Source organism: Gossypium arboreum, chromosome 11 (assembly GCF_025698485.1).
Source record: "Gossypium arboreum isolate Shixiya-1 chromosome 11, ASM2569848v2, whole genome shotgun sequence".
NCBI classification, from domain to species: domain Eukaryota; kingdom Viridiplantae; phylum Streptophyta; class Magnoliopsida; order Malvales; family Malvaceae; genus Gossypium; species Gossypium arboreum.
In genome coordinates, this window is record NC_069080.1 from 27136505 (window position 1) to 27157661 (window position 21157).

General features: G+C 36.3%; 1 long non-coding RNA gene and 1 pseudogene across 1 annotated transcript; one reads left to right on the plus strand and one right to left on the minus strand.

Moving 5' to 3' along the window:
* Window positions 1–1473: 1473 nt before the first annotated feature.
* LOC128284108 (uncharacterized) lies at window positions 1474–3932 on the minus strand. The gene is made up of 2 exons (XR_008274421.1): window positions 3830–3932; window positions 1474–1644 (listed from the first exon to the last, which is right to left on the minus strand). It is a non-coding gene; the product is annotated as an uncharacterized LOC128284108 (long non-coding RNA).
* Window positions 3933–18363: 14431 nt separating this feature from the next.
* Window positions 18364–19219, plus strand: LOC108473320 (protein argonaute 4-like; annotated as a pseudogene).
* The last annotated feature ends 1938 nt before the right edge of the window (window positions 19220–21157 follow it).

The following is a 21157-nucleotide window of genomic DNA, read 5'->3' on the forward strand; positions in this document are numbered from 1 at the left end:
CATAGTTTATCCATCGAATTCCCTTTTTAACCTCAACCGAGATAGTTATCAACAAGTCATTACCAAAGGTGCATTTCATGCATTTTCATACCATCAATATATTAGGGCTTTACTTTAAGTTATCCAAACTTACCTGGTATTCTTTTCGGGATTGTGTTTCGGTTATTCTGAAACCTTGCGTTTACCACGATTGACTTCCGAAATTTATTCTTCGGGGTCTATAACAGAAAAATTAACTCATTAATACAATACATTATGCATTGCAAGTTTAATATCTACCCCTGGTCCAAATGACCATTTTTCCCCTAACTTTTCACATTTTTACGATTTAGTCCCTAGGCTCGGATAATGAAACACATGCACTTTCTATCTTACCCAAGCCTAGCCAAACATTTTTCCCTCTTATGATATCCCACATTATCCATTATTTTCTCATTTCTACCACACATTTACATCTTTTGCAAAATGGTCCTTATAAGGGTTTTTTTTATGAAAATCAACTAGAAAAAGATGTTTAACACACATTAATCTTTCATATTCCTCCATATTCCATCAAAAAACAATCAAATCATGTATGGGTAAATTTTTAAACATGAACCCTAGCATGAAATATTGGTAGAAATGGAGAGATCAAGTTACAGGGATTTCAAAAATACAAAGAACATGAAAAACGGGGCTCGGGAGCACTTACTATTAAGCTTGAAAATTGAAGAAACCCTAGGTATGGCGTCCTCCAAATTTCGGCAGCTATGGGAAGAAGATGAGCATATTTTTGCTCCATTTTTCTCTTTTTATTTCATTAAAATGCTTAATGACCAAAATGCCCTTATGCAAATTTTATCCATGTAAGCCCATTTTTGTCCAAAAATTTAGAATTTGGGCAAATTGCTCTCCAAGACCTTCTAATTCATAATCTAAATCAATTTCATACAAATTGCTTCTAGAAACCAAGTTTTGCAATTTATTCAATTTAGTTCTTAATTTCCAATTGGACATCTTATACTTAGAATTTCTTCATGAAACTTTAGCAAATGCATATACTCATATTCTAGGCCTCATAATAACCATAAAATAAATATTTTGATGTCGTATGGTCCCGTAACCACTATTTTGACTAGGCCCTATTTCGGGATGTTACACCTGGACCCCTAATTGATAAAATAACTATTATGCCCCTGTGTGATAAATGACTATTATTGTAACACCCCAAACCCGGCCTGGAAGTTTGGCTTGAATCTGGCGTGTCACATTGAAGTGTTTTTCAGAAACCATGTTTCCATTAAAAACCCTTCTTAATAATTAAAAACTTGTACCCTTTTTAAACCTTGTTAGAAAGCCTCAGCTGAATAACATTCTTAACTACTTTGTAAAAAATCCTGGCAGTTGCGGAAGCTTAATTTAAAAAAATTTGCGGTTACGTGATGTTTTGAACAACAGTAGTTGCTTTGGAAAACCATGTTCTAATACTAGCAATTATAAGAACAATAAATAAAATTCTAAATTTGAAATCCAGAAAATTAGAACGACTTTACTACAACCCACATAAAAACATTTAAAAGTAATAATCAAAACTGTAACATAAACAGTGTGTGTGGCTTCCTCCGAGCCCGTCCTAGCTCCGATCCGTCTAAGGCTGGAAATTACCTGAAAGGTTAATAAACGGGGTGAGTTTACGAAAACTCAGTGTGAAATCCCCTACTATATAAAGGAACAGTCAGTCATAGAATTAGAAGTTTGGCCCCAGCCTTACTTACAGTTTCAGTACCAGTTGGGCCTTAGCCCACTACAGAATATGAAACATTATCAGAACTAGAATCAGAATCAGAATTAGAATCAGAATCAGAATCATAATCAGAATCAGAATCAGAATCAGTATCAGGTAACAGAATCAAAATTAGAATGTGAATGCAATCCAAACCCATATCCATCCGTATACACCCCCGTACCAACCCTTCACTCCATGTGGGGAATAGCTCAACCCACCCAGCCCTACACTCTACAGTTGCAGCATTACTGCTCAGTTATCAGATATTGTGACAAAGTCACCAGATATAGATATTGTGGCAGAGCCACCAGAACAGATAGTTGTGGCATAGCCACCAGAAATAGATAATGTGGCAAAGCCACTTAACAGAATACGTGGCACAAAGCCATCGATAACTGCATTATGTTAGGCACATAGCCATCAACTAGAGCAACATAACTGGCATACAGCCCTAGGTAAATGTGATCGACATAGAGTCGTCAATAACCATATTCTGGCACATAGCCTTAGGCAAATACGTTTGGCACACAACCATAATCACGTTGGCACAGAGCCATATGTAGGTTGACACAAAGCCATAATCAGAAGGGTTTAAGCCATCGGTAGCTGTATCATGTTAGGCACATAGCCATCAGCGACGGTAATATAGTCGACACATAGCCTCGGGTAAATATGATCGGCACTCAGCCATTGATCGGTCCACAGTCGTCTTGGGCAACTCGTGCGACCTTATCAAATCAGTACGAATATACGACTCTTAAGCCTTCGGTGGATCCACAGTCGTCAAGCAACCATGCGATCCTAACAGATCAGATCTTCCTCTGTACAAAATCCCAACCCATGCAACATGTCATGTATGCAGAATGTCATGCCCATATTTTAATCAAACAATCACAGTCAAGTCATTCATATACCAACACATATTCACAATCAAATTCGTCAACCACACAGTCCATGTTAGTCACTTGGCCATAAGGGCAAAATAGTCATTTAACACCTTAGGGGTAAAATGGTAATTTTACCCCACAAGGTATCTCGGTAATTCCACCATACAGGGGTATTTTAGTAATTCTACCCTATAGGGGTATTTCGATAATTCACCCTACAGGGGTATTACGATAATTTTACCCTACAGGGGTATTTCGGTAATTCTACCCTACGGGGGTATTTTGGTAATTCTACCCTACAGGGGTATTTCGGTAATTCTACCCTACAGGGGTATTTCGATATTTCTACCCTATAAGGGTATTTCGATATTTCTACCCTACAAGGTATTTCGGTATTTCTACCCTACAGGGGTATTTCGGTATTTTTACCCCACAAGGTATTTCGGTAATTCTACCCTACAGGGGAATTTCGGTAATTCTACCCTACAGGGGTATTTCGGTATTTCTACCCTACAAGGGTATTTCAATATTTCTACCCTACAAGGTATTTCGGTAATTCTACCCTACAGGGGTATTTCGATATTTCTACCCTACAAGGTATTTCGGTAATTCTACCCTACAGGGTGTATTTTAGTAATTCTACCCTATAGGGGTATTTCAGTATTTCTACCCTACAAGGGTATTTCGGTAATTCTACCCTATATGGGTATTTTAGTAATTTTACAAACTAGGGGTATTTTGGTAATTTTATAAACAAAGTGTATTTTAGTAATTTTACAAACCAGGGTTATTTTGGTAATTTTGTAAACCAAGGGTATTTTGGTAATTTTACAAACTAGGGGTATTTTGGTGATTTTATAAACCAAGGGTATTCTAGTAATTTTACAAACTAGGGGTATTTTGGTAATTTTGTAAACCAAAGTATTCTAAACAGGGATAACAATACGAATGGGCCTAAAGCCCTTTCTCAGCCCAAATGGGCCCACACGCTCGTGTGGCCCTTTTAACCCAAATCTAGCCACAGATATGAGATTCACCTAGCCTAGTCCAATATTTACTACACAATCAAACAACTTATCCAATTGGGCCCGTAGGCCCATTGGGCCTACATGGCCCCTTTCGGCCTATCGCGACCCGAAGCAGCCATCCTACAACTAGAGTAGTAAGAAATACACACCTAATAGGAGACTGGAGTTAATCCGCGCTCCGAGCACTCTTAGCCAACGTCCAACCCAAACGAGCACGCCATAAAGCGAAAGGGATCAACCAAGAAAGGTACCTTTACTCTCCTCATGGTTCTCTCTATTTAAAGCCAGCTCTCCATCCACTCTTATGTTAGCTTCTCGATGTGGGATCCTTCCATCATCAGAGTTTAAATTCAACACCAACTCTTGCCGCCCCCTGTTAGCAAAATAAATGCTCTTTGCTTGCCATGGGATTCGAACCCATGCCTCCCCTTAAATGCTCCATACGCTACTTGCCACTAAGCCATAAGGCTTTTTGTGTCACAATTTCTCCAACAATATTCTTAAGGCCTACCTACTACACCCAGGGTTTGATTCACTTTAAACCAAATTTTTGCTAGAGTCCGTGTTTGAACCTGTGACTTCTCCAACACTTGTCAAGACACTTAACCACTAAAACAAGCCTTCATTAACGAAATTTACATGCACAACAGAATATTATAAGCTGCCTTCAACCACTCCCATGCTCAAGGCCCAAAACTTCTAGGCCCAAATTCAGGGTGTTACAATTATGCCCCTATGAGATGTATGATTATAATTGAGCATGCCATTTTAAATATATTGAATACATGTATGATATTATGACATAATGCATGATATGTTGCATGAGGATGGGTTTTATTATGATTGGAGAAAATGTACTATACTAGCAACTTTGCTGCAAATACTATTTAGTGCCGCAACCAGTACTACTAGGAGTGTAGGGATGGGTGAGTTGATTATATCCCCACATGGAGTGCAGGGTTGGACAGAGATGGAGTGTAGAGGCTGGCCGGGTAGGATCTCTTGATTGCATATCTGTACTGTACTATCACTGAGATGGGCTCTGGCCCAAATTGATACTAATACTGTAATGGGCTAAGGCCCTAACTGAGATTGAACCATTACTGAAATGGGCTTAGGCCCAGACTATATATGCTCACTGCTTGGTTATTTGATATGGGATTACACATTGAGTTTTCATAACTCACCTATCTGTTTCTCTGTACAGGTAATCCCTAGTCTTAGACGGATCGATGCTGCGAGGGACTCAAAGGTGGCCATACAACCGCACATACTTAAATTTTAAGTAATTTTATTTTGGGTATTTTTATTGTAATAAGGCCTCTTTGGATTTTATTTTTAATTTGGGATTTTTATTCGTTTTGACTTATAACTGCTGGCAGTAGGGAAAGATGCGGGTTTCAAAAAGATAAATGCTTTTCAAAAATACCATGAATACGCAACTTGTTTTAAGAGCTTCCGCAAGAATTAATGTTTTAAAAATTAATGACGTTTTAACATGATTAACTTCTTGCCAAACAGCTTAGATTTTGAAAATGAAGGATACATTCTAAAATCATCATTAAGATCACAAAGAGGTTAAATATAGAACGGGTTTTTCGATGATATCTCGCTTTACGAAAAACACTTCAATGTGACATAGCTAGATTCGGCCATAACGTCTAGGTCGGGTTTGGGGTGATACACATGCCTAGAATTGATTAAAGTCTATAAATTAAGTTTTTCGAAGTTCTTTATATTTAGGTTTTTGTTATTTCTATTTCATTATTTATAACCTAAAAATATTTTCTTTTATGTTTTATCATACTATAATTTATTTAAATTACTAATTTGATCTATTTGTGTTTAGGTTAGAAATAATTTAGTACTCGCCTCCATTGGGTACGGTCCTCAGAGTACTCACCTACTTCGTTCTCACTATATTACAATTTGACCCGTATACTTGCGGACACCGCTTATTTTATATCTTTTGTGCAGTATTCTTACTTTAGACGTTATTACATCCGAAGGCATTCAGCTTCCATCTGTTGTTCTCCACTTCTTTAGATATTGTATGAGCCAGCCTCTCCATGCAAAACATAAAAAAGGTAAGGAGAAAGATGATTACTGTAACTCCTCAACCCAATCTGATTCATTGGATCTGGATCTCGAGTGTTACTCTTCTAATATAGACTTACTCAAAAACAAAACATACAATTTTTTTGAATATTTACATCTTATTTAATAGTACTACTCCAATTAACTTACAGCTAGAAGTACTGTAGATAATTACAACCATTGTACAAGACTTAAAATAGCGAGGACTTAGAAGTGAATATCATAAATTAAATACATTATTCTATTTGTTTTATGCATAATAGAACTTAGTGAAAATATTGATTATAATAGTGCAACTAACACGTTCCGTATGCATAATAGCCCATTTTGTCACCTCTGGCATAGCCTTGGCGTCATCCCTCCTAGCGTAGACCGAAATCAACTTACTTGTAACACAATACACATAAGTAAGTTCGTGAGAACTTAGTGAGTAAAACTCCATTTACCTATATCGCGCCTATGCAACATATTTGGTAACTTCGTTGACCCTCTCATTATTCTTCATTCTTTAGCTTGTTTATCCCGAGTACAAGGCTATTTCATCTTTATAGTCCAAAAACTGACTGAACCGTGCTCTGATACCAAACTTGTAATGCCATCAACCAAATTTTATTTTCAGATCCGGATCTCAGGTGTTACACCTCTAATACAAACTTACTCAAAAACAAAACATACAAATTTTTGTATAGTTACATCTTATTTAAGAGTACTGCTCTAATTAACTTACAACTAGATGTGCTATAGATAATTGCAATCCATACCTTAAATTCGCCACATATTCTAGCTCATTTCAACTTATCTGTCCATATCCTAATACCATGCAGACTATGCTAAGACATTTTAGACGTAACCATTTCTTCAGAGTTTGCCATATATATCATTCTTTTAGGGTTTTCCATACTTACTATTCTTCAGAATTAGCCATTCGCATCATTCTTTCAGAGTTCACCATACTTACTATTTCTTTCTTTCAGAGTCCGCCACAAGGGCATTCCCTTCAAATGATAGCCATAGGGGCCTTACTTTAGAAAACTCCATGAATGCTTTCCTTTCCATAAATTGCCACAAAGGCTTTTGTTTTCATATATTGCCACAAAAGCGTCTATTCATAGATTGCCATAAAGGCATCCATTTTCATAGATTACCACAAAGGAGTCCATTTCTATACGTTTTCATCATAGGGATTCACCTAAACTCACATTATGTAAGGTTTGCCCCTCATTGTCTTAGGTTGCGTAGAAAACTCCATTAGGTATTAGCATTCCTTTAGATATTTCCATATGTTGCCATAACCCACCAGTTATGGTCTTTCACGATATGGTGCCATTGGATTTTTCTTTTAGAGAATCGTGTTTAAACTCCCAACGGGCCCCTTTAGATGAGTCCACCATGGTGAACAGACTTAGGCTCACTTGACAAACGTTCATGCATTAAACTCATTTAAAAAGTAACATATTTCATTTTAATTCATCTCATACATTCCAAAATCATTCATACAACCTCATTTCACTATCAGAACATCCATCACATGCTCAATTATCAGGAACTATACAGACTACACATGAAAGACTTGTTTATTAATCATACTACAACATTATCTTTCTATTATACTTACCTAACTTCATAATTGTAATGTGAGTACTTTCTACATAAGCATCTTGAATAATATCATGCATGCAAGAGTTAACTTAAGGACTCACCTAACAATCATGAATAGGAGCTTGAACTCCAGATCCATCATTAAAATAGGGATTTCAACGGTCTCTGCCCTATAAAATAGAAAATCAAATATAAAACCCATTCAAAATAGCCTTTACTATCATCTTATATTCAGACAACCCCCATACAAGGCCTTACTTTTTCATATGCTCAAACATTTCTACTTGCAAGGCCTTAAGACTTACCTTGACATGGAGAAATCATTGATAAAATTCAGGGTTTCCCGATCCATCATAAGAGAATGCTTCTATTTTTCTCCAGTCTTAATTTTCAATGTTTTGAAATGACAATAAGAGAACTCTCTATCTTTCAACTTGAAGACCTATTGAAATAGTCAAAGTCTTTATTGGAACTTGAAAAATGTCATATCACTACTGACTTGTCTTATGAAAGGTCTACAACTTCCGAGGAAACTAATTGAGTACTTTCCTTTTCTCTTTTAACTATCTCGGTTTACGTTTGATTAGTTCTTAACCATCTTACCTTATAACTCAACATGCACAATATCATAGGGAAAATGGTGCACTACTTCTGACGTGGGCTTATACCTTTAGTATCTATTTACCTGACTACATCCTTCTTCCAATAAGTTACAACAATCTGGTGAGGAGCTCTCAATATCTTTATCACACAACTGTGTCCGCCCTCATATACTCTATAAGGAGAACTTGGGCAATTACCAATTCGCCAATCGTACTTATCAAAGACTACGCCAGAACTTACACACTCAAAATTTACTTTGTATGCCTTACTTACATAGACATCATTTGAACATTAGGGTTTTGTCGAGTGGGATGTTACAACTCTTCCCCACTTAAGAAATTTATTTCTCGACATTCCGACAATGACTTGGGTTGTTTTTTCCAAACTCAAATTAGCGATTGCACAAATTCCATTGCACACACTTCAACCTTTTCTTTCTTATTGGAATACTTCCTGAAATTCCTAAAAAGATATCCTCATACTACTTTTTTTAATGAAATCAAATTTTTGATGGTTAACACTCGAGTATAGACACCTCACATTTACCTCTTTCTGAAAAATATCAAACTTGCATTGGAGAATTCAAACAGATTTTCCTAGAGTACCTTCTTGAGCATATTTATCTCTATAAAACAGATAATTTAATCCTTCCTATAAAGCCTTCGTCAAGTCTTCAATATTCTTAGGCTTCTCTGACTTCCTTTTCTGCCTTCGTCTTCTCCAGTTTCAAGAATTCTTAAAGGTAATCCTATTTCCCCTTATTTTCTTATTTTCATACAGGATGTCAAGAATGAACACTTGTGGTCGAGGTCGTGACCAACTTGGCTGAGTTTCAATCCCTAATCAACTACCATTTTTCGTCCTCAAGAACTCAAAAATACCCTTCCAACTATTTCCACTCCTGAATACAAATGTAGTAATACCTAAGAAGAAGTAGATTTATTCTTGATAACCTGAGGCTACCATTGTCCAAACTTCACTTACGACCTTGATATACCTTCAAGGTTTCATTTAAGTACCAACACCTTGGGTTTCACCCTTCCGCTCATTATGCTAGAGGCTGGTTTCTATTTACCTTTACACCTATTCTTCTGTTCAGTGTTAACTAAACATGATAATGCACCAAGGCAGTTATCAGCCTTATCTTAGTGAACCGTTATTGCCTACTGCTTAGATTGCTGCCAACAAAATGAACTTGCACTTCTAGGAGTTCCAAAAATTTTACCAACTAAAAATTACCAGATAATGGGAAAATGTCGGATACGCCCACTTCAATGTTTTCAAACCTTCATTGGAGAAGGGAAAAGTTCATAAAGGTAGTTTGTAAGTTCGAAGATGGGTTTGGCTTTTCCACTTGTTGGTATTTTCCTCAAGAGTCCACTTATTCTAAGAGTTTGCTTGTTTACTCTAAGGTGGCAAATAAGCATTTCAAGCGTTTAAGTAGAGGGTGTGTTCTAGAGCTAATTGAATTAGTTACAATTAGGAATGTCTTTAGTACTGCTTGTTGAATTAGAGTCTTAATGGCCACATAAACACTGCATGTATTAATTAGTTGGAAGATTTTATTGTGCTTTCAACTTCCAAGGCTTGTTTACACAACAACATTATTATCTTAGCCCAGATCCTAACTGGGCATGCAATAGAGCCCCCATTTTACTTTTACGAGTTTTTTGGGATACTTCTAGAAAATAGCTTATCACTTATCGTGCTCATCCTTCTTCTTTTTCTTCAAGCGAAGCTAACTCTCACATTGATGGTGTAGGGTCTATTTCCAAGTTTCATATTCCGCCCAACCTAAAGCTAGACATGGACATCAGAGCCATTTTGGGTATCACTCGTGATATAGAGGGAGCTTCAGTTACTCCTACTAGGAAGCCTATTTCCAAGAAGTATTAGAAGAGACTAAAAGCAAGTGAAAATGTTTTGGTTATTAAGGAGAGTGACCAATTACAACCCAAGTGGTGTAGACTCAGGAAATGACTTCCAAGTCCAAAGGTTCATTTCTTGCCAGTTTCGCCAATAGTTCCAATGGAATTTGACTGTGCAGCAGACTCTTCTACTCAGGTTACAGGTTCTCCTCACATAGAAATCCCAACAGAAACCTCACTAGAGGATCTATCTAGGAATCCCTTTATTTCTCAACCACAATTCTCTTCTTCTGTTGAAAATAATAATTTTTTCTTTGGCCCAACCTTTATACTTTAGGAACCTCATCTATTTCTTTAAGTTTGATTTTTTAAAAACCAATACAACCTGATTCCTCAACAATAGAAAGAGGCTTTCCGTTCTTTTATTGCGTCCAAGCATGTTTCAACTCATTTTTCTTATATGGCCAAATTTGTCAAAGCTTTATCTACTGAGTACGGGTTGTTAAGTGGATCTCTTTAAGAGTTTCATGGTTTATATAAGGCCACAATTTCCAATTGCAAGGAGTTGTTGAAGTCAAATTTCAAGACGATGGAGGAGCAATGTAGTAGGGAGCAGGATCTTAAAAGTAAGGTTGAAGAACTCGACCCAAGTGTGGTAGCGTGGAAGTTTAAAAACAAAGAGATAGGAAAAGTGTAGATTGTTGGAGAACACAGTCGAATTGTTAGAAAAGAATGATTCCTCTTTAAAGGAACAACTCTAATGCTAGAAGTTACTTTATAAGGCTAAGTTGGAAAGTCTATGCTAATCCGACGATGAAGTCTTTAAGAAATATCAGGAGTACACAATAAGAAACTTGATTGAGGCATTGTCAGAGTGGAAGGCTAACCTGATTCTCCATGCCCAAGTGGTCGTTGGTTCTATGGACTTGTGTCAAGAAGATTTTGACTTCCTTCTAGACACTGCTACATCTTCATTGGGCTTCAATATTTACAACCCCAAGGGCTTCAAAATGGAAACAAATTATCGGTTTCTTCATTCCTAACTCGTCCGAAATAGAGGCTGACAATAATCTTGAGGAGCTTCAATACTTAGAGTAAATCTTGGGGAAAATGGAGCCAACAGAAGAAGTCCACGCCAAGTCTACTAGGCATCACTCAGGGAAAGATGATAATTTCTTTCTTCTTATCCTTTCTTATCTTTTATCGTCTTTTTTTGTATAACATCCATTTTATCAATGAAGTGATCCTTTGTCTCTCTTTTTAATATATTCATTCATTTTTCCTTCTCATCTGTTTTATTTATCATTTCTTTACATCCTTTACTTTACACATAAATAAAATCGTTCACACATACCTAATAGAATTAGCCAAGCTCAGTGCATTATACATATTGGGCTCTTATATATTTATGGTCCAAGAACCCCCTGAACTGTGCTATGATACCAAACTTGTGATGTGTAAAACTTCCAACCAGTTCCCATCGGATTAGGGTTATAGAGTATTACTGTACAAAATAGAACATTCAACATCAAAGCAGAAACAATTATGTAATTCAAATGTTATCATTTCATAACTCAATTTAATTAAAGAAAAAATACATTTACAGGCCTTAAATCTAGCATACGGGGCCCTAAATATAGTTTGAAAACATTCTTGGATCAATTTGAAATAAAATAGAAAATTTTGGAAAAGCTTGAAAATATTGAAAATAAGGGTCATAATGTCGTGTGGCCAGGCTGTGTGACATAGCCCAAACCGTGTGGATATTCAAAGTCTAGACATACAGTCATGTCCCAGCTCGTGTGTCCATCTGAATGGGTATTCAAAATAGGGCCACATGATCGTGGCGTAGGCCGTGTGCCAAATCGTGTATGCATTCGATGTTAGGCCACACGGCCGTGTCATAGGCCATGTGCCAAATCATGTGAAACTTGTACCAAAAACAATAATGACACACGACAGTGTGGGGTGGCCTTGTGTGGCACACGATCGTGGGATAGCTCGTGTCCTAAGTTGTATGTTTTATAAATTGCCCCTAAAATAAGCCATTTCAAATCCAATTCTTATGCACCAAGACACAACATTTCCACAAACACTCACATGACCAAAACACATTTAAAACACATTTAAAGCATACCAATTCCATCAACCTATAAAACTAGCCAATGTACCAACAAAAGACACCAAAATTACAAAAAAACATAATCCCATTCAACATTACAAGTTCATTTAATAAACTTAGATCAAACATACCAACAACCATTCCAAAAGTATCCATTCAACCATGACTTACCTAATATAAGATAGAACATACATAAAAGCAACTTCACCTATTTACAACATCATTTGCACACAATATCAATTAAGCATCCAACCACAATTAAACTCATCACAACTTAAAACAATCGAGAAACCAATATTACATTTAAGCCTTAAACATGCCATTTATAACCATAAGCCAAATTAACCAAAAACTACAAAAATGATGGAAGGATAGTGTAATCTTGCTCTAATGCGATTGTAACGCCCCAAAATTTTGAATGTTATTTGTGAGATTCTGCAATAATTAAGTCTCTGTATTTGTGGTTATATGCTCTGCTTAGGTGTTCAAGGTCAGGAGTTCGAGTCGTGTTTTTAAAAGTTTTTCTAGTTTAATTTTAACCAATCTCTACTCTTGGGCCGCTGACTTAAAGTTAATTCTGTGTAAATCTGTGTTAAGAATAAGCCTGTTGGTTCACTAGTTAAGCATATGTCTATTCTCTGGTCCTGTGTTTGAGTCTCGGCATATGCATTAGGTAATTTTTTTACTTAATGCCAAAATTTTGATTGGTGGTTAATTAACTAAATATTCCCTCTTCTTCCCATCTTTATTTTTTTTCTATTTCTTCTTTCGTTTTCCTTCTTTTTCATTTATTTCTTTTTACTCTTTTCCTTCTTTATGGTTCAATTGTTACTTGATTCATATGGTTTGTTTGCTACATTATCGGATAAGTGCGCATGTCCTTACTACCAATTACATAGATTGTGTAAATCACGTTAATCGTAGAACTTCCGTTAGACGATAGTTCGTTAGTTCTCTCAAGGTTATTTCCAACTTGATTAATCTAAACTTTCTTTTAAGCGATTGTTCAGAACTGTTAATTTTGTTGTGTGACAATACAGAATGTAACGATCCTCCGCGTGAGTAATCACTGTTAATTTTGTTGGTAAGCCTGGAATTGTTAAAGGTTTTGAGTCGAAACTTTCGATATAGTTTTCTACGCGTAATTGGAAGTTGTTGTCAATTAAATGGCTTAATTGTGTAATTGGATGGTTGTTTTGGGCTTTGGGAGTCTTCTACATTGCTTCTACATTAAAACTACTTTAGGTGCGTACTAAAAACCTGAGTTTTTACAAATTTTGGACGTCAAAAAACATGGCAATCGATGCCATACAGCCGTGTGCTAGGTCGTGTAACTCATTGTTTACCAAAAATGAGCCACACAAGCACGAGACACGGGCATGTGTCTAAGCCGTGTGTGGCCAAGTTAATGCAGGGTTCACACGAGCCAAGGACACTTGTGTGTGTCTAGGCTGTATAACTCACTAAGTACAAGATAGAGATCACACAGGTTAGGGACATGAGCATGTGTCCAGGCCGTGTGACTTACTGTTGCTTTTAGAGTTCACACAGGCCATTGACACGGGCATGTGTCCAGGCCGTGTGACTTACTGTTTACAATTTTAGACAACACGGGCCGATGACATGGGCATGTGTTAGGCTGTATGAGACATACCGGTAGGTACACAAGCATGTGATAGGCCGTGTGGGGTTATACGAGCATATAGGTCAGATTCAGAAGTTATCTCTGAGGCCATAAGCATTGTCGAACGCAAACATCAACTTTTTATAGTGCATTGATGACCTGTATTAGACTGTATATGCTGCTATCTGATAAATCTGGAATGAACTATGAGTGTAGACACTCAATTTTGCCCGGGCCCAGAAATAAGTTCAAAAAATAAATTCCAAGTCCAGTACAAAATTACAAACATATAATTTGGCCCAATCAAAATGGCCCATTACTTGAAAAGATTTAAGGTCCATCTATAAGCTTGACTCATATGGAAATATAATCTTTAAGGATATGCAATCTTAGATATGATATGCAATCTTAGATATGATATGCAATCTTGAAGATATGATCTTGTAATCTTGGAGATTTAATTTGTAGATATCCTTTAATCTTAACCGTTGATGTAATTGATCTGTACCGTTGGATTTGGGGAGGCTCAACTATAAATAGAGGCCTCTCCCTTCATTGTAAATCACTTGAGTTTTGGGGAAGCAATAAGAATTCTTGAGAGCATTCACTCAAATTTCTCTCCCTCTTGCGTTCTTACTCTTTGTGGTTTGTTCTTATTTTACTCTTCGCTCATCTTAGTTTTTCAACCTTTTTTTATTTTAATTTCTTCATTTTTCAAATATGTATATTTATTCCTATCTTTTATACATTTGATTATGTATTTTATATATTATAATATTTAACCTTTTTATATAGTTTATTTTCAAATATATATTTTCTATGCATGTATATATATTATATTATCATTTCATGTATTTTGAACTATTGCATTATATTTTTATAATTTGTAAATGTTCTATTTGATTCATTTTTTAGTGTATGTCATTTATCTTATTTGTGCATAGTTTCATTTTTTTATATGCTATGTTTAATTATTTCTTTTATGTGCTATTTTATGATAAATATTGTTGTATAATTTTTACATGTATTATGTTTTTCTTTTAGTTTACTCATGTTTTTATTTTATTATTATCTTATATTTACCCTAGTATGATTTTTTTCATTAAACGTATGTTCGTGTTATTTAGTTTTGTCTTAATGATATTATTTATGTTTGTATGGAAATGTTGTACATCTATGTTTCATGATGCATTAATATGTCATCCTAAAATGTCATTTAAAATAATATTCCAAGGTTTTTTTTTAAAAAAAAATAAAAGGCAATGCTTGATGTTTGGAAACTTCGAGAAAGGTAGTGCCCTAACTTACTGGGTTGCGACTTTTCTCGTTGAATTCGAATAGTTAAGCACCCTTCTAAGTGATTTTGAGTTTTCAAAACTTAAAAAATTATTTTGAGATTTCAAAACATAGTGTCCTAACTTACTGGATATGGTGTTTTGTTGTTTGAGATAGAAATTTTGAAAGACGAGCTTAGTTTCAAGGTTTTAAAATGTTGCGTCCTAACTTACTGGATGTGATGTTTTGACTCGTTTGAAATAAGTGAGCCTTAATTTTAAAAATTGAGACATTCTAATTAAAAGAGGTTTGCATCTTAAAACTTTCAAATTTCCGACATTAAGGACACTTGATAATCAATTAGGTACCAATTTTTGGGCGTTACGAGGGTGCTAACCCTTCCCGTATGTGACCGACTCCCGAATCCATTTTCTCGACTTTCGTAGACCAAAATTAATGTTTTAAAACAAAACATTTTATAAGGTGATCCAATCACACCTAAAAAGATTGGTGGCGACTTCTGTTTTTGTTTTTCTTAAAGTCGATTCCCATTTTCCAAAAATTGATTTAGAAATGGTTTCGACAGCTTGGCGACTCCACTGGGGACTAATAAGAGAGTCAAGCCGTATAATTGATTACCTTTTGTCTTAATGTCGAAAATTTGAAAAATTTTAAAATTCAATCCTCTTTGCATTACATGTGTTTGTATTATTGCATATGTTATATATTCTGATACACATTGCATTTACAAGACCGTTGTGGTCACACCCTTAAGTGGGAGTGAGAAACTACGCCTTCGTGAGGTTTTCGCCTCCGTGCAGGATAGTGGATCACTTTCGGGATACATCCGTACCTATGGTTTCGTGAGATTTCCATCTCCGTGTAGCCATAGGGAAATGTATTCCCCTGAACTGAACTCGATTCAAATGAGCCTATAATGGGTGAGGATCGAGGAATCTGCTGGTTCGAGTACCTCAAACTTTAGAAACAAACCACATATAGAAAAACCGTAAGAGCTCAATATAGATAGAATTATACTTAGGTTATCTTTGTGTTTATTAATATCATACGATACTGACTGTTTTCTTTCTTTTGTGTATGTCATTTTGCATTTAAAAGGTATCGATTCACGGCTAGTTTCTAAGTTAGAAAGTTTTATTATAGAGAATGGGCTTCTCGATAGAATGGAGGGCAACGTTAACGTCCATAAATAGTTAAAGGAAACGCTGAAGGATACACATCAGAATTATGGAGTTACACTCGCATCAGCGTGGCACAAAATAATCTCTAGGAGTTAAAGGAAATATGGGATCAATGGAGTAATGAAGCCAAGCAGTTGTTCTACAATAACTAAGGGGACTTGCAGTATTTGCTTGACAGGAGGATAGATGAGCAATTCAAAGTGAGTGTGGGAGTATTGATGGGCACTTCTACCATTTTAGCATTTCTCTTTCATATGAAGACAGTTGCCGTGTGGATGGTAAGGGTATTGGAAGGAAAGTGATTGATAGAGTGCATGAGACCTACAAAAATGAGTTGGATGGAAAGAATTTTGCCTATGATGGTAAAAAGCTTGTTTACTATAGGGTCGCTACCAAACAACAAGCTTGAGTTTACTGTTGTACTTATCAGAAACAATGGAAATGCAAGCCCCGATGGCTTGGATAGCTCAAGTAAGTGTGAAAGAAAGCGATTAAAGAAGATCGTATCATACAAAGACCTTTAGAGATTAGCTATGCTGCGAAGGTACCGAGGCAGGATGCTCTGCGTGGGTAGAAATCTAAAAGCTCTCAAGAAACATTGAGGATATAGGATATTATTTTAAGGTAGCACACTGCAGAACGGGATACCTACCTATTCGCTAATCTATCTCAAAATAATCAGAACAACTTCACAGGTATTGGAGGAGGTGCCCTTAGTTGCACCGATTACCTCACAGGTGAGGTCGTAGCTCAAACTCAGGAGGCAGCTGATTATTTATAGACATTGGCGGTACAGGTTGACATATTGAGCACCAATATGAGCTACAATCTGATCGTGGCCAATAGTTTGTTTTGTTGTTAAAACTTTAGGCATTAGGGCGAAAGCGTATTTGTAATCTATTTATATGTAAAGATATTCTTTTTCTAAATAAATATTTCTAAATGAGATTAAATCGAGATCGATACCTTTCGCATTCATTTGCATCTTATAGCATTTCATTGCATCATTTGCATTCAAAATTATAAAAAGACCCTAATTAGTTAAAGTTATTAAAAAGAGAAAGAAAGAGAGAGAGAGAGAGAGAGAGAAGAGGGTCACGGCTAAGTGAAAAAAAAGTTGAATGGGAATTAACAACATTCCCTTACATATCCCTGACTTTTGTGTCAGGAAGGATAACTTACCCTGAGAAGGGGGTGTTTGGAAATGAAAATCATCCCATCAATGTCATACATGAGGAAGGGACTGAACAAAGAAACCTTGAGGGCATTCACCCTTACAAACCGAAAAGTTCTTTAAAAAATTAGATTGCAGAAGAACTTCCTGTAATCTTTAGGAATTTTACGGAGTAATATTCAGAACACTCTTGTTGCTCTAAAGCCTAGGAGTAATGAGATTTCTTTTGAGAAGTGGGCTCATGTTCAGACATTTTTATTTTCAATAAAACATACTTTTATTATTTATCCGAGTAAATATTCTTTCATTCTGATTCTTTTGACCTTTGACATTCTTTATAAATTTTCATTTCATGTAAATAGTCATTCTTGAATTCATTTATTCCTTGTATATTCTTTTGTGTGCCTATCATAGATCCTTAGATATCAATGACACGGGCAACGATACTCTGATTCAGAGTTCCTTTTGAGTGCGATATGTGTTTAGAGGAATCTCAGTACTTTGAAGGTGATAGAAATTGTGACTTGTTTCTGAATTTGTCGAAAATGGTTTTTACCCCATGAAGTGGTGGTAGGAAATATAGCCTTAGAGGAAGGAAAGATTGCGAAATTAGAATTAATGAGGAGACAAAACAAGACCTTGTTGAGACTATTATGGAATTCAAAATGTGGTCCAAAGACGATGCAGGAGGATTTGCAATTGCGGGATAAACATGATGTTTTGGGGCACTGTTGGTCCACCATGGAAAGGGATCGCATCAGTTGTACAATGAATGCCAAATTTAAAGGAGTCAAGACTTATGGGGCATGTATGTTATGGGCTCGAACTCGTCAAAAGTTTCAAGCTGACAATGACTCATCTTTGTGGACGTCAACTACTCCATTAAGAGGGGGAGATAGCTTCATATGCCAATATTACAAAGTCAAAAGTCATCCATTTCAAAAAAAAAAATCATATCCAACTGTACAATGCCAAAAGTTTGCAATCTTTTCAAAGATAAGGCGCCATACCACAGTACAACAAAGGTTGCCAAAAGAAAGAAAAAGAAGAAAAAAAATAAATTACAGAAGATGCCTGAGATTGGTAAAAATTGGCATAAGAAACTACCGCTTACTCTCTATGCTTACGCTGGGGCAAACACCTTCAATTCCAGTTGTTTTAAAGGTTCCAGCCATCATCCTTGGAATGGGTGCATTGTTTGGCTCTCCTGAGCAGTCTGATGTACCGTCAATAGCTATGATGGTTAGCTCCAGGCGTTGGCCATTGATTTCAGAGGCATCAGGCCGTACACAGTCTCTGAAACTTAAAATGATAGATTCTTTCTTCAAAACCAGTTCTTGACAAAGTGGATGGTGGTATCATGAAGGAAGCTCTCTTAGACTTCTATACAAGTTCAAGAAAGAGAAAGCCTGATCAAATCATTATTTTCAGGGATGGGGTTAGCGAGTCTCAATTCAATCAAGTTTTGATCGAGTTATTGAGGCTTGCAAGTTCTTTGACGAGAAGTGGAACCCTAAAGATTGTGGTTATTGTTGTACGAAAAACCATCATACCAAGTTTTTTTTTCAGCAGGGATCTCCTGACAATGTGCTACATGGTATTGTCATTGACAACAAAGTATGCCATCCAAAGAATAATGATTTTTACCTTGGTACCCATGCTGGAATGATTGGAATCACGAGGCAGACCCACTATCATGTTCTCTTAGACTAGTCTGGGTTTTCGGCTGATAATCTGCAAGGGTTTGTTCATTCTCTATCCTATATGTATCAAAGGAGCACCACAGCCATATTTGTTGTGGCTCCTATTTGCTACGCTCATTTGGCAGCTTCACAGTTGGGGGCAATTTATGAAGATTAGGGATGCTTCAGAAACATCATCGAGTCATGGTAGGATGTATGCTCCGGGAGTAATCTCTGTACCTCAACTTTCCAGGTTGAAGGATAAAGTCAGCAACTTCATTCTTGTCTGCTGAGAATCATTGAACCATCTTTTTGTAGGGTTTGACAAACAACAACGGCCGGGATCGCTGCTTTGGGGCAATCCCTTTCTCATGGGTTTATGAATCAAGATTTTTCCTCCAAGCTTTGATGGAGTCAAGAATTGAATACCTCTAGTAAACTTAACTTGAAAGTATTCATCCTAAGTAAATGTACAAAGAATGGATGACACAGACTTATGACAAAGAAGGTTCGTCCAAAAGAATTTCATAAAGGAAACCTTGTGCTAAAAAAGATCCTTCCCATGCAAAAGGATGCCGAATTGGGAAAGGCCATATGTTACGAAGAGGGCTTTCTCTAGAGGTGCACTGATGATAGGAAGAATTTATCTGATCCAGTGAATTCGGACTCGGTCAAGGAGTACTTTGTCTGAAGGAGAAGGGAAGCCAAAGTGAAAACCCGCAAAGGGCACTTTGGGACTTCTATTTCAAAAAAAAAGAAAAAAGAAAAGAAAAGAAATAAATAAAAAGAAAAAAAGAAAAAAAAGAAAAAAAAAATGGAGAGGCCAAGGTGAAAACCCGCAAAGGGCGCATTGAGACCAAAGGGGTTTTGAGCTGAAAACCCGAAAGGGCAGCTCAAATTTTGAAAGGCGCGCAGTGATCTTACTATACTAGATTTGAAAAGAAGTGAAATATGTTACATACCGGGCATCAACAAACTACTTTGGATCTTTTAAACATATGTTAAACTCAAAGCAGTCTTCACGGAGTTTGCATAGGAAGCCCAAACTGCGATATTTGGGGCATCTGATTTTTGTCCTTTTTACTATTTTTGGATTCTCTTTCTTCTCAAAGATAGATTCTTAGATTAATCTCTGTTTTTTTGATAAATCATTCAAATTATCCTCAAGATCAATTTATTCGTCCTCCATTATTCATAAAGTGTGTTGCATAGAAATAATGATTGATGAACTAAATATCTTTACAAACGAAGTTTTGTATATTAGTCTGGAAATTTATAGATAAAACAAGAAACTGAAACAAGACAATTGTTTAAAGAATTTCCATATTTGAGGGTCGGATGTACTCGGGGAAATTTCTTCTTCAGTCTAAAAGGTGGCTGGACGTTTTAAGCAATATTGATCTTAAGAAAGGATCATTTCATAAACATCTCCAGTGGGTCACAACATTTGGAGAACGGTACAATAGGACTAAGTTGATTCAAAGCATACAAGCAAAGTATGATTGATACATCAAGAAGTATAAAGATAAAACTTCGATGAGGGAATGAGTGATGACGTCCGAAATAGGAGTCATATTCATAACATTTTGCATTATAACATGTATAATTAGGAGAATTTGACTCACTTCGATCATAGCATCCTAATTATTAGGCATTAACTTATACGCATTCTTTAGGTTATGTATTTTATGGGACAATGTAGATCAAAGAAACAAGATTTGGCATCCCTGTGTTTATAGGGAAACAGATCGAAGATAACAGATCTGAAACTCCTGTGCCTCTGTTGGCGCATCAAGATTTCAAAGATGGCATCCCTATGTTTATAGGGAACAGGTTGAAGATAGCAGATTTGGCATCCCTGTGTTTATAGGGAACAGATCGAAGATAGCAGATCTGACATTCCTGTGGTTACAGTGAAACAGATCAAAGATTTTAACCTGGCATCCCTGTGTTTATAGGGAACAAGTTGAAGATAGCAGATTTGGCATCCTTGTGTTTACAAGGAACAAATCGAAGACATAGCAGATTTGACTTTCAGATGTTCTTACACCAAAGCAGATCCAAGATAACAGATTTGGCATCTCCATTTTGACGGAGAGCAGGTACATAGCAGGTCTAACCTTCAGATGTTTATACTGAAGTAGATCCAAGATGATTTGGCACTCTTGTGTTTACAAGGAACAAATTAAAGACATAGCAGATTTGACTTTCGGATGTTCTTACACCAAAGC